This window comes from Aptenodytes forsteri, unplaced genomic scaffold, assembly GCF_000699145.1.
Source record: "Aptenodytes forsteri isolate BGI_AS27 unplaced genomic scaffold, ASM69914v1 Scaffold82, whole genome shotgun sequence".
In the NCBI taxonomy this organism is placed as follows: Eukaryota; Metazoa; Chordata; class Aves; order Sphenisciformes; family Spheniscidae; genus Aptenodytes; species Aptenodytes forsteri.
Genome location: NW_008795490.1, coordinates 1,115,388 through 1,129,186, shown reverse-complemented (window position 1 = coordinate 1,129,186; position 13,799 = coordinate 1,115,388).

Below are 13,799 nucleotides of genomic sequence, written 5' to 3'. Positions count from 1 at the left end.
AAGGGGTCTGCCCTCTAAGCCGGCCCCGCGGGGAGCAGCGGTCGAGCCTGACTTGCCCTAAACACCGCCGTGGCCCCCAGCCCGCACCTCTCCTGCCGTGGCAGGCCTTGGGACACCTCTCCGGAGCCCGGTCGAGGGGTCTCATCCCACCTGGCAGGCGCCAGGGCCCCAATGGCCCACGCACGCTACATTAAGACTGTCATATCGTTCCTTACAGTGATGATAGCAGTAAAAAGGTTTAATATCATGGTGATTTAGACAAGTCTAACACAGCATTAAGATCCCGTGCTTCTATACTCGTGTAACATCATTCGTGGGGGAAGAGAGGGATGGCTCGTCTCGTTGCAGCTTTGCTGGGGTGATTAAAGCAGGACTGTTGTTTACTGGGGACAAGGCTTTAGACAAGTATGGAAATTGCAAAATTAAGATTGCTCATGCAACCTTAATTTGACCCCCTTGTACATATGGCTTATGCTACAGCCTGTAATTATTCGATCATGCTATTTTTCCTAGAGAACTGCTTCCCACCATGCATAGGGTGAATGGCGTTCGCTCAGCGCTGAGCTGTTTAATAGCTTCATCCTCTTTATACAACATATGTCCCCAATATGTCCTGATGGCTTATTTGGAGCTACTCTTGTCCTTGGGCATTGTCTGAAGTACAAATACATTTCATTCCCTCATGTGGCTGCATTGCCAATGCAGCAGTGATGGGAGGAGGCCTTGGGGTGGTATTGCCAGTTCACGGTTTCATTTTATGGTCCTGGCTGAAAGGGGGTGGCTTCCCCAAGACCCTGCTCGTGGGATCACACGAGACTCTTCATTTCTAAGCAACAGCAAGTTCTGCCCACTGTGGTTTGGGAGAAAGTAGGAAATCATGACCCAAGTGCAACTCACCAGGTCAGAAATTAAAAAGCAATCACTCTTTTCCTTTTTAGGCTTAAAAATTGCATCCTGATTTAGGGGGCCTGACTTGTAATCTTCGCGCACTGGCAGCTGGAAATTTTGTTCAGGAGTCTGCGTTCAGATTTTTTGCCACTTAGGCTGAAAGGCTTGGGTAAATGCTTGACTTAACCTCCACTACTGGCTTCGTTTTGTTGCTGGCATCCAGCAGCAAAGGGCGTCTGCTGAAATACGGAAATTAATCTCGCTAGTGAGGACAAGAGCACAAAGCCAGAATCTGACAGTAAATAACCAATCCCATTGCATTCCTTGATAAAAAATATCCACATATTGGCTGAAAGAGCAGACCTTCTCAGATAGTTTGGAGAGGAATCTCCTGGGTTTAGTTACACAGTTCTATGGCATACTGCACAGATCCTTCACAATCTTACACAAAACCTGTAGCAGAGACAAAGTTAGGAATGACACCTCATTTTTGAAAAAGAGAAAAATAATGATCCAAAAAATAAGTCCGCTTTGGGCTAGTGTTTAAGCACCCAAAAGAGACAGCAAAAGGTAAATCTTCAGGACTGCAGTTCACTTTAAACAGAAATATGCAACACCTTTCACCAGATAAAGTCCTAACTGTAATTGCACGGTTAAACTACCACTTCTTAATTCTCATGAATGTTGCTTTGAAACACTTAGGAAGTACTGGGGGCTTACTCAACATGCGCTGCTGCCATGGATGTTTTGTCTGGCTCTGCTTCCATGGATGTTTTACATTGTTTTATATTCTTTTGAATACTTCCGTATCTACTGGCGTGTTGGAATGACCGCGCTGCGGGTTTGTTTGATAGTGCTAGTTGCTGCTGCGGATGAGAAACAGGTAAGCACTTACACTGAATGTTTGAGAAAAACTGATGCTTTGATGAGAAGACAGACAACACCTGTAAGGTGAATTAATAAACCTTTTTTTTTTCTGGTTGGAAAGAATGTCTTTGATCTCTAGGAAGAGATTTAAAAAAAAAAAAAAGAAAAGATGGAAAACCAGACCAATCAATGGAGTAAAATTTAAGAGGGAAGACTGTACTGTTGAGAGAGTTCTTGCTGTATTTCTAAGCATTGACAAAAAATTCTCTTCTCATGGGAGGAAGAAGAAATAGAAATCTTTGTTGATGGAACATATACTTAAATGTATAAATTAGCTGTAAATTAGTTATTTTCTCATATATGAACTATCACACCTACGGTATGCTATCAATTAGAATGCCTAAATCAAACTGGGGCAATGAGCAGGAAAATAAATACTATTTACTTTGTGCTATGGCTTGATACAGTGCAACTGTTTTCCTATTTTTAATTCCCCTGTTACTCATCTACTTTAACGAAAACAGTATGATTTTGCATGCACAGCATAAAGCAATTAAAACATATATACATCCTTAACTTATTACATTCCCATTCACACAAAAAAACCCAAAGAATCCAAAACACAGACCCCACATTAAAGGAATACTACGGGTGAAAAGCCAAGTGTTGACACTTTAGGATAATCCAAAGGTAAGATTTTTCAGACAAACTTGTTTTGACTTGTAGAGGGTATGACTTCCAATTTAGCCTTTAATTGTGTGATGATATTGTTTTGCTCAGAGGACCACTGCCTTGTACAGTGCATGGGACAGACACTGTTCACTGAATGTGCAGCTTTTCAGTTTATTTTTAATCTCTTTGTTCAACATATGTCCTCAGGCTTTGTTTAAAGCTCTTTAAATCCTGCTTGTAATGTGGAATTATTAACGTCATAGCAGGATTTTCTACAGCATTCATTGTTACAGTACCTTGAGCATACGATGAATGCTTATGAATTACTCTCATGAGATGTAACTAATGTCACCATTTTACTGATTGGGAAGTGAGACACAGAGAGATTAAGGTTAAATGCGTCTATTAATTTTGGTTGACAGCCTTGACATGACCAGGGTTTGCCTTGGTGAAATAGCATTATGCAGCACTTTGTATGTTCGAAGCATAGCTCCCTTTGACTTCAGATGCAGCTGTGAATGCTAACTGCTTCTACAAATCAGACCCCAGGCTCTCAGACCAAACGCCAAGCATAAAAAGAGTTCTCGGTGGCCACCTGTAGTTCAAGTAATCTGCCTGACATCATACAGGAGTGCTCTGGTGCTAGCAGACGCAGGATCAATCATTTTCAGCATTCACTGCAGCAATCCTCATCCTCTGCCTGCCTTGACCTTGTCACACTCTTTTTTTTCCTCCTCTCCTAGATCTAGTCTCAGCTCCAGGATCTTTGTCCAAATCTATTTCCTTCCATGACCTCATCCAGTCCAGGTCCAGCTTTTGCTCAGACTGAATCCCCCTCCCGGCTGCAATGGTTCCAGCAAGAAGGACATTGCGAGCACAGAGGCGCTTCCCCAGGGCTGGGAGAGGATGCTCAGCACAATCAAAAGAGCGGAGAACAGAGCTGCCGAAAATTTCGAAGTGGGTCCATATTGTTGCTGTGCTAGAGATTCCTGAGCTGATTCGTAACTCCAAATGGGCGGATTCAGAAACAAGCCCGATGAGCGAGCTAAAGAGCGTGTGGCGGTTGTGTGTCTGGCAGTATTCGGCAGAGATGCTCGTTTGGCCACATCAGCGTGGGTAACCCACCAGCTAGTCAGTTCTGCTGCTCGGTCAGCCTGGTTGTAACATCTTGCCACCTGGGCTGTGCACTCGTGATTCTGAGCCTACATGGCTACTATCTTGTTTGGGAATGTCTACGCCAGGCTGCTGGGGTGCTGCAGCTCCTTTTTACTGAGCACACATAGTCTGAGGTTATGCAGAGATGTCTAGTCTTCCATGGGAATAGCAAAAACCACATGCCTAAAAAACAAATGCCAGTGCTCCAAGGAACAGATGCAATATGATTTCCCATTTTTGCAGTGGTAGGATTTTGTTTCTAACATAGGCAAAACATCTCTCCCTTATTCTTAGAAACATCTGAACATTATTTGTTGAAATTTTCTAAATAAATTCTCTAAATAAATTCTCGTTAAGGAGAATTCCCCAGCTGGGGGTACTTCAGAATAGGCAGTTTGCAAAGGTATAAGCAACTAGAAAGGGATAAGACACAGCCTGGCCCCTAATTTTCATAAGACAGTAAGGGTAGAGGAAATTTAGATGCAAGGCTTCACTGAGTAAAGGTTCACTGGCATAACAGAATAATATAACGTAATGTCATCTGAGAAGCACCCGTGAAAGATCGCAGCTTTAGATTCCTCCAGCGCTCTCTCTGATTCAGAAAGGGTTGAGAACATAACAGAGTAATTGATGGCAACTGTGCAGGCTTTATTTTGTTTTATTCAGCAACAGTTGATAATTTGATGGAAATCAAATAAGGGTGCACCATACCCTTTCCTTTCATGCATATAGAATGCTTGCAAGTTTCATTCCTTGCCTTGACTGAACTGGAATTGCAGCCCTGTGCTGGCTGGTTGTATTAATTTCTGTCCTTTGTGGAAGGTTCAGGAATATATCCCTGCGAAAAATATGACAGTAAATATCTGAAGACGGGGAAATGAGCTTGTGTGCCGGATGGATACAACTTAGCGACAGTCTGATGGAGCAGGTTCACATCAGGAGAGGCATTTATAATTTGTAATTGAAATGGTATTTGAAATTACATGAGCACATTCTATCGACATCACTTGGAGAGTAATAGGATTTATCAGAAGGTATTTATATTAATCCCTTGGCATTGCTGGCTATCTCCAGCAAAGTGCTACTCACAGGGCTATCCTAACTCCCAATACCACCGTTTTTATTTGTTCACTTAATTTTCTCAGAAAATGGGTAACAAGAGAATTCAACCAGGACGCTTTCCTTTTTAATCAGCATGCATATCATTCAGCAGAGGCAATTGAAGCTGGAGGTACGAGAGGATGTTGTATAAGGTATAGTCTTGATGCTCAATCTTTTCCTCTCATAAATATCCACTCAGAACCCCCCCAACTGAGTTCCCTTTGACTTTGTGTCCTCTTTGTATTGATTTTCCAATAGCAGTCTAATTCCTGCATTTGTCTGCAGAAACTACTAATAGAAAGGCAGAAGTTGCAATGTGTAAACATGAGTTTTCACACAGCAGACCCATTAAAAGCTACATTTGTGTAGACAGTTGACAGAGTAACACCATATGATGTACTGGACAGATTTAGACATGTAAAGATGGAGACAGTCACATGGGAAAAATACAGTACTGGTGCTAATTAGGCATATTTAAAGGAGATAGTTAGGCATTTATGTCTAAACCCAGGAAATGCAAAAATGTTAGAAACATGCAGCTACCCCCAAAATAGCTGGTGCACGCATGCAACCCCATGCAGAGCTATGCCATTGTAATACCAAGGAGCAGCAGAGCCGGGTTAGCGCAGGGCTCTCAGCAAAATTAGCCAGGGTGGGCCGAGAGCCCTCCTGGCTGGTTCACCTCAGCCAGTCCCAGAGCCGTTTTACAGCTCCCCGTAGTGCACCGCATTCTGTAGCACAGGGAAAAACTTTGGGGAGAAGTAAGCTAACGCACCAAGAGGTGCACTGGTGTTGCAGCTGGGAACATCACAGGAGGATGAAACAGGCTTTGTCAGACAAAGCCATCTAGTCTAGCCTATAAGAAACCTCAATCCACATCTCTGAAACCACTCCTAAAATTAATATTCTAACTCCTAATATTCTACTAATAGTAACGCCATCACTGCTGTCTTATCAAATAAGGCAGATCTACAACCAAGGTCTCTCTTTTGCGCAGGTGAGGGCTCCAACCAGTAGAAGACTCTCCAACTTGTTTGAGTTTTGGTTTTAGGGTTTTGGGGGGGAGGGAAGGTGAGGGAGAAGGAAGGTGAAAAGCCAAAGTGAAAAGACGTTAAAAAAAGAAGTTAAAAAAAGAAGTGGGAAGCAGATTCATATGAGGGACTGGAAAAGAGTGGTGCACTGAAGGTGAAGACAGAGAAGATCCTACATGTAGTGTGCCGTGCAAGGTGGAGAGGTGATTTGTACGTACAGGTGTACATTTGAATGTACACCACCTGATGTGGTGCATTTAATCCTTAGCAGTCTCAGACTCCAGGTGGGATTTTCAAAAGCAGCTGTCTGAACAGCTGGGGGTCTAAATCCCTCAGTAAATTTGGCCCTATGTTTTTTCAGCTCATCTCAGACCTTATATATGAAACAATTCACAAGCTGAAAGTTACTTTACTGAATTATTCGTAGACAGATTGCATGTAATCAAAGTATTTCAGAAAAACTGTTTGTTCACATATCAAAAAGCCAGCAAATGTCAAGCTCTTTAGCATGGATCCCTCACTTGGTAAAGTGGTATTAACCAAAAATAAGAGTTATGCTTTGGCTGCTTTTGTATAATCTGCCACAGGGATGTCATTACATATGTTAGGTCAAATTTCGGAAAAAGCAACGTACAAAAAAGGGACTGACCCACAAGATAAAGTTTACTGTAAAGTCTGTAAATCAGGTCACTTCATCTTCTAACCTCCCACGAGTGGTGGCCCCACAGTGCATGTGCTGCATGAAACTGCCTTTGCTCTTCCTTCACCTACCAATGCCCTGCTGCTTCCAACTCCAGAAGTACACCATATTTCAGATGATACAAACTTTACTCGTGAGCTACAGCACAAGGAGTGTCCTTCAGAACTGTTTGCCTTTGCTGTGTAGGTAACTTGGTCTTTTAGGCACTCAGTTTTATCAGCAAACTTTTAACTGTAGAGTGGTGATACATCGCTGAGAACTGAAATGGAAGGTCAAAATTTAAAAACCTCAATTCAACAGAGTAATATTCAAATTGCTAGAAAAATATCCGATAATTCTCCCCTCATAAGAGGGACTGGAAAAGAGCGGTGCACCAAAGGTGAAGACACTGTCCTGTATGGAAGTATGCACACACACATATATATGAGGTAGCTATAGGTGTAAAATGCTGACTTACACTAGTTCAGGCAGCTTATTGCAACAGCCCAGAGAGTTCTTTTTCTAACTTAGTTTTGACTCATTTCCCAGACAGTTACATATATAACCTTGGCTTCCTGTCATTTCCTTGACACATGCACATATAAACCTGAAAGTTTTTTAAGTTGTATGTAAAGTTTCATTTTGATTCTATACAGTCAGATTAGGAGTTTTATTCAGTGTCAGCTTGCAGAATAACTGTGGGAAATATGGAACCTTTTAATTTTTTAATTCAGTAAGATTCTCATTTAAATAATTCATTCTTGTTACTCTTGCAGTTTTATGTTGCTCTTAAAATGTGAAATACGCAAAGCAGCAAGTAGATCTGCATATCATAAACTACTTCCCCCCACTTTTAAATTGGATTCTTTGGCAACAGTATTTCTGGAATGCAGTAAGTGTTTCTTTTAAACCTATACAAAATACTTCTGGAAGATAATGCCTACGAAAATGCCTGTAGAAAAAGTAGACTATATAAATCAATTATTTAGGACCTCTGAAATAGAGCAATAAAATCTATAAAATTAATATAAAAAGATGCAATGCAATTAACAGTCATGAATGGTTACACAAAAACAGCAGCCAAGCATTTGCAAGAGGAGAAAGAATGTCATTCATTTATAATGAATCAAGGCAAATAAATCTAAGGCTCCTTGCTCAGTTTATTGAGTTTTACCCAACATCAAGGCTTCCTCTGGAGCAACTTGATTTTTCTGCAGTCTTTGTCCAGAGCCACGTGACTGGAGCAAAACTATGAATTGCTTTAAGCACTCCCAGATGCTGGGGTTGTCAGTCTTAGATCATACTATTTCCAATTCTTGTGGAAAAAGAAAGCATCTATTCTCATTATATATACTGGGCCTTCAACTGAGTAATCTCCTGATTGAGAGACTTGAGTTTAAAAACCAGAGCAACAATTATGATCAACTGGTCTGATTTGTGTTGCTTGATGAAATAAAAATTGACTCTGTTGTTGCCGCTGATACTATTTTGTCTCTGCTATATTTTACTTGCCTGCCTCTTGCTGCAGCGACCTTAGCTGTTTCAGTGGGACTGTGTGCGTGCTGCTGATTAAGCTAAGCCGGACTTTAACATCACATCTTGTAAAGGCAGCTCCTATTGCCCTTATGGGAGGCTCTTTCAAAAGATGTCACCTTTTTTTCCCTTTCTTTTTATCTCAAATTAACACAAGCAGGCTCAACCATATGTCATTTGCATGTAAGAGAACAATACACCGTGTCTTTCGAAGATCTGCTTAAAGAGTTGTTGCCTTTTCATATTCCAACAGCATAAAGCAAAAAGACTGTATGTTTGTAACTTTATGAAAAATGTTTGTTAATTTACTGTAAAAGAAAGGTCATATTGCCTTCTCCCCAACCCTGCCTTTTTATTTCACAACCACATTTATCCATGGACAGAAGGCTGTTGCAAGGACCGTGTATGTCAGTCCCTGCTTACACCCTCAGATGAATTACAGACCCCTTGCATTTGTAGAGTCTAACGTTAGCCGAAGGATGGGAGGTAACAGATGTGCATCTGGGTAGGAAATCTCACCCTGAATTGCATAATGGAAACCCCCAAATACATACAGAGATCACGTGGCATGTAAATCCCTCTTTCCTTTAGGACAGATAACAAGGGAAAGGTGGCAGGACAAGGCTATTGCTCCAAAATCTGCACATTGCACCAGCTGCATCTCCACTCTTCTTGACCTCAGCCTAGGTTCCTTGTGCCAAGCACAGTGTGATGAAGAATTCTTCCTCCTGCGATCATCTGTGTCTGATCCCAGGTCAGGAAAAAACTACAGCACTGTGCTGCAAATGTATGTGATGCAAGTGCTGTGGAAGAAATTATGATACAGGATCAAAAGTGTGATTCTCCCACTGAATTCAGAGATTTGATTGGCTTCTTGTTCTCTGCAAGAGTTGAATTTCACCCCAAGAGGATATTTTAACTGTTACTTTAATTGTTATTTGCTTGAGTGTTACACCATCAGCATCCATATAGTTATGGATCATAGCAATTAGAGGATTAACTGCACCTTTTATCCTCATCCAAGCTCCCCTTCCAAATGACAGCCTTGTACCTCTAACACTGCTCACGATGGAAAGCTAAAATTTTCCCACTCTTCATTACTGTATGTATTGCTCACACAAGTGGCCAAAATGCCTCTGTCTTCACAACTGTAGTATGTTTGTTCAAGCCAGGGGAGGTAGGCGCAAAACTGAACACTGATGTTTTGAAAATTCTTCTCCTTTTAACCAGAAACATAAATATTAGATGGAAATAAATCATGATTAGACCAAGCCCTCAGCCAAAACCAAAGGAGAAAGTTTGTTGTAGTGATGAGATGTTATTTTTGAAAAATAGGGACACCAAAAGTTTGGGTTGTTTGGGTTTTTTTTTAAATTCCTGATGCTTTAAACCTAAGCTTCAGAAATGTGGAAATGGCTTCATTTTTAGCCTTGAGACTTGCCCCAGACATGATCCCCCACAAGGACAAGTGACTGTGTATTGTATATGTATACAATGGACTAACTGTTAGGCTAATGGGGGGCTGCAGGACGTTTCTGGGGCCCCTTCATTAAACTAATGACAAACATTCATCTCTTATTACAGAGGATACTTTCTCCCCTATATCCCTTTTGCAACTCACTGTATTTTCTCTTTTTAAAAAGGCTTTTCACTTGTGTTCTCTGAATTCTTAAGGGAATATAAGATGAGTAAAAGACATATTACCTATTAATTATCAGTCAAGATTTCTAATATTAATAGGCAGCTGAGGTTCTGGTAACTGCAAGTCTTGCATTATAACTGAGACATTTCAACTTCTCTGGGCTTGTGGACATGGAAGTCTAAATCCATTTTCTGTGTGGTTTGGATGCACAAGAACTGCAAGCCCAGTTATTTGCCATAGTGTTGAAACAGCAAGCTGTAAGTTTCATTATTTATATATCACTTTTTATATATCTAAAACCAGGAATACTGAGGATTCAGTGCATGAGTTTAGTGTGCCACCTACAGCATGAGTCCATTAAATAAGAGACTTGGTCTGGTGGTCTCCATGCTCCTTAAAGGTCCTTTTTGGAATATTTCCAGCTTACAGTCTCCCACCCTGCTCCTGTATCTTTTGCCTTCTGAAGCCTGGTTTTAGTGCCCTGCATACTGAAAGTCAGGACCTCTGTTGCCCTCAGGTTGTATGGAAGCAACGTGCCTTCCTCTCCTAATAGCCACACGTTTCTCCTGATGATACACAGAAAGCCAGAATCTTGGGTGGCACAATTAATTATTTAATCTTCTCATGTAAATTCCTTTCCAGCATCTGCAAAAATGAGTGACCAAATGCTCACATAGTATGAGCCTCCAGGTCTTTGCTTTATTTGCAAATATTTGAAAGGATATCCTCTTCCTACAAGTCTATAGAAAGGTGAATTCTGGCTTACGAACCTTAAAGGCTGCTTTCCCAAGTCTTTCCCTTTCCTCGGGGAACCCATTTGTTGTTGGGGCAGAGCCACAGCTCGCCTGAAGACCGTCCCATATATTTCCTGTATCTCAACCAGACAGATGTTCCTTCCACTGGGTTTTGTTTGATAAATGAAAGGTGGCAAAATGAAAATCCAAATCATTCCCCCCTGCTACCTGCAACCCCCAGGATGCCTCTATTTCTTATCCCCTGGCTCTGCTTTAAAGAGCTTTCCATCCGATAGATGGAATAGGTTTGCTAGACCAAACCTATAGCTAAGCAACCAAAACTAGGAGGGGGTGATGGTAGTTGTTTTATGGCTGGGAAAACTCTGAGAAGCAAGCAAATCAATATAATTTCAGAAGAGTTTGGATAACATTGCTTAACGGTGGGACTTATTAAACGGGGAACGGTGAAGGCACATGAGTACCCCACGTGCTGTTTTTCTGCATAGCTCAAGACTTTTGTAAATTAAAGCAGGGCTGGAAGATCCCAAAGAAGTTTGGCAGAGAGACTGTGAAACATTTTATAACATTTACATCATTGTCTTATGTTTTTCAAGGGAAATTACTCATAGTGCGATTTCTACTGTGAGTAGAAATCTACTCCCTCCTGCAGCACTGCACGCTAACTTGCAGAGACACAAGGATTAGCTGATTATAGCAAGGTGAGAATTCCCAAACTTTGTCCAGTGTCTCCTAATTTAAACTCTAACTGTCCTTTACTAAGTGAATATGAAAACATGTTAACGCTTTGGGGATGTCTGCGGTGAGAATCTGAGATGGGACGCTGAACATACTGGGTACAACTCCATTCTTTGCTTCAGAGAGGCTGCCAGATGTTTGCACTTTGAGCATGCTTTGTAACATAGTCTCCGAAAGGAATAACCACATACCTGCTTTGGCAGTGTGTCTAGCCAGAAGAAATTGTTAAAGAAGTTGCTTCAGGGACAGCAATGCTTCAAAGAAAAGTTTTTGAGAAGGTTAAGACACAAAATATATCAGAAGTCTTGAAGTGTGCAGACGCATCTGTAACAACAACAACAAAATGGGACAAGCTGTATTCTTGCAAGCAGATACAGTTCCAGTTGAAAGCAAACTATAGGAAGGAGGTGCTAAACAGGAAAACAAATCACAAAGAAAAATTACAGTAGGGGAATTTCCACATTCAGAGCCCCAAAAAATTTTCCGTTTCCACTATTTTCCAACAGACTACATTTTGGTAAATGTGGAATACACATAATGTCACTTTATCTTTTAAAGAAGACACTGACTATCAAATAAACCTAAACTGCCACCGCAGAGTTCAGTTTTGAGCTGTGGCTGCTCTGTGATGCAACACATTCCTTTCGCACTTAAAAACAGTAGTACTAGACTTGTCAGGAACGAAGGACTGGATCTTATACTGAAAGCAAGTGCTACACCAAGAGGTAAGGTAAAGCCTATAGGAATTCTGCTGTGTTTTCTTTATGTTATGCTCTAGAAAGTGAGAAGAAACTGCTGTCATTGAAACTGTCAAGTCCTGTAGGGATTTGGCTGACTGGGAAATGAAGAATGCAAATAACTGAGAATAGGAGAGTGTTTTAAGAAATTCCAAATGCATCATGTTCAGACTATGTGCAACTTTTGCAAAAGCCAGACACAGACAATCTGACACTGTCCCCAAACATGGGTCCTGTGGCTGGCAGGGTGGTAAATGTGCTGCAAAGGCAGCTGTAGAGTATGTTCTGATTAAAAAAAGGGCCACATATGGAGACCACCTTGTTGCACCTCAGTGCTGCTTTTTAATTTTGAGTTGAAACCACCCTTTAAAATAATTTGAACTTCGTATTTGTTACTATGTGGGCTTTCCAAGCATGTAATTATTACATTCTGTTATTACAGTGGTAGAATCTGCAGCAGTCTTTCATGCTGACATTTTAATCACTAGTACTTACTATTGCAAAACTTCTCACAGGCAGAACTGATTTGTAAAATCAAATCTTACATCATTTACAGGGTTTGACATCTTACATAATTAACTAATTTACTATACACCATAGGTCATTGATTTTCCATGGGAAAAAAAGACGTTAGACTGAAACTTGCATCTATTATTTTCTTCCAATGGATCATTTTGCCTGCTATAAATGTTCCTTTTTTAATCCATTGTCATTTCCATTAGAGAAATTTTATTACTTGGATATTTGTCATGGTCTTGCAGTCTGGTTTTCAGGATTATTTCTCTTTTTAGAAGTGCAGTTTTTGTTTCTGAATGTGGTTGAAGTAGTTAGCCCCAGAAACTTATCTGACAAAAGGATGCTTCATATCTTTTAATCTCATTTCAGCCTTTCCATAAAAATCAATATTCTGTTTCCATATGAGTTATAACTAGCTTACTGAATAACCTACCTTGCATAGCAAGTTTTTCTTACTTCTTACTTTTATTAATAATAGAAGCAAAAAGGGAAGAGAAAAAGACACTAGTGTTTTATGTCATCTATTCTTTGTATTAATATTAATGTAGCTGAATGACTGGATGGATTGTTCTAACTCGAGTTGCAGAGTTAGTGTTTTGGAAGCAGAGCAGTTTTATACGATGGACATATTAACATTATGCATTGCATTTTCATTCCCTCTACTCTACAGAAAGGTAGCTTGTTTATCCCCTTTTAGTTTATCAATACTCCCTTTCAGATAATGTGTAGTTAGTTGAATATAATCTAGCTGATTAAAGATATATCAGCTTACAGGAGTACAATTCCTTTGGTGTTTTGATGTTACAGATATACCTATCTGTAACATAACCTATGTAAAAGGTTTCTGAACATAGGAAGAATGAATAAATTAATAGGTGATAAGCAAAACTTGTCTTATACATTAGCCAGGGATGCAGATTAAACTATAATACTTAGCTTTGACATGGGGCCTTTCCTGTGGGGGTTAGAAGTGATATAGGAACACTATCCCTTTAAACGTTTAGAAAACCTAGGTTCTTGCTTACTGAACAGGCAGGCTGCTCTTGTCAAGGTTTCAGATTCCCATTTCCTTAATCCAATGCTGGGTGCAGAACTCCTTCCTCAGTGACAAGTCAGGTGCTGTGGGCACTGCTGACTCCGCCTGAAGCCAGGTCCGTTTGTGGTTCCGTCCTCTCGTTCCTGCCCGCTCCTTTGGAGGAGCCTTGCTGTCCTCCCCAAATTTCCATGGGCACTGTCATTCTCTTCTCCCTCCACACCTTATTTCTGGGCAATATGAGCTATGAACACAAATGCAGTTATCATCAGTTTGTTGTCTAGCAGATTCATAGAATCAGAATCATTAAGGTTGGAAAAGACCTCTAAGATCATCGAGTCCAACCGTCAACCCAACACCACCATGCCCACTAAACCATGTCCCTAAGCCCCTCATCTACTCGTCTTTTAAATACCTCCAGGGATGGGGACTCCCCCACTTCCCTGGGCAGCCTG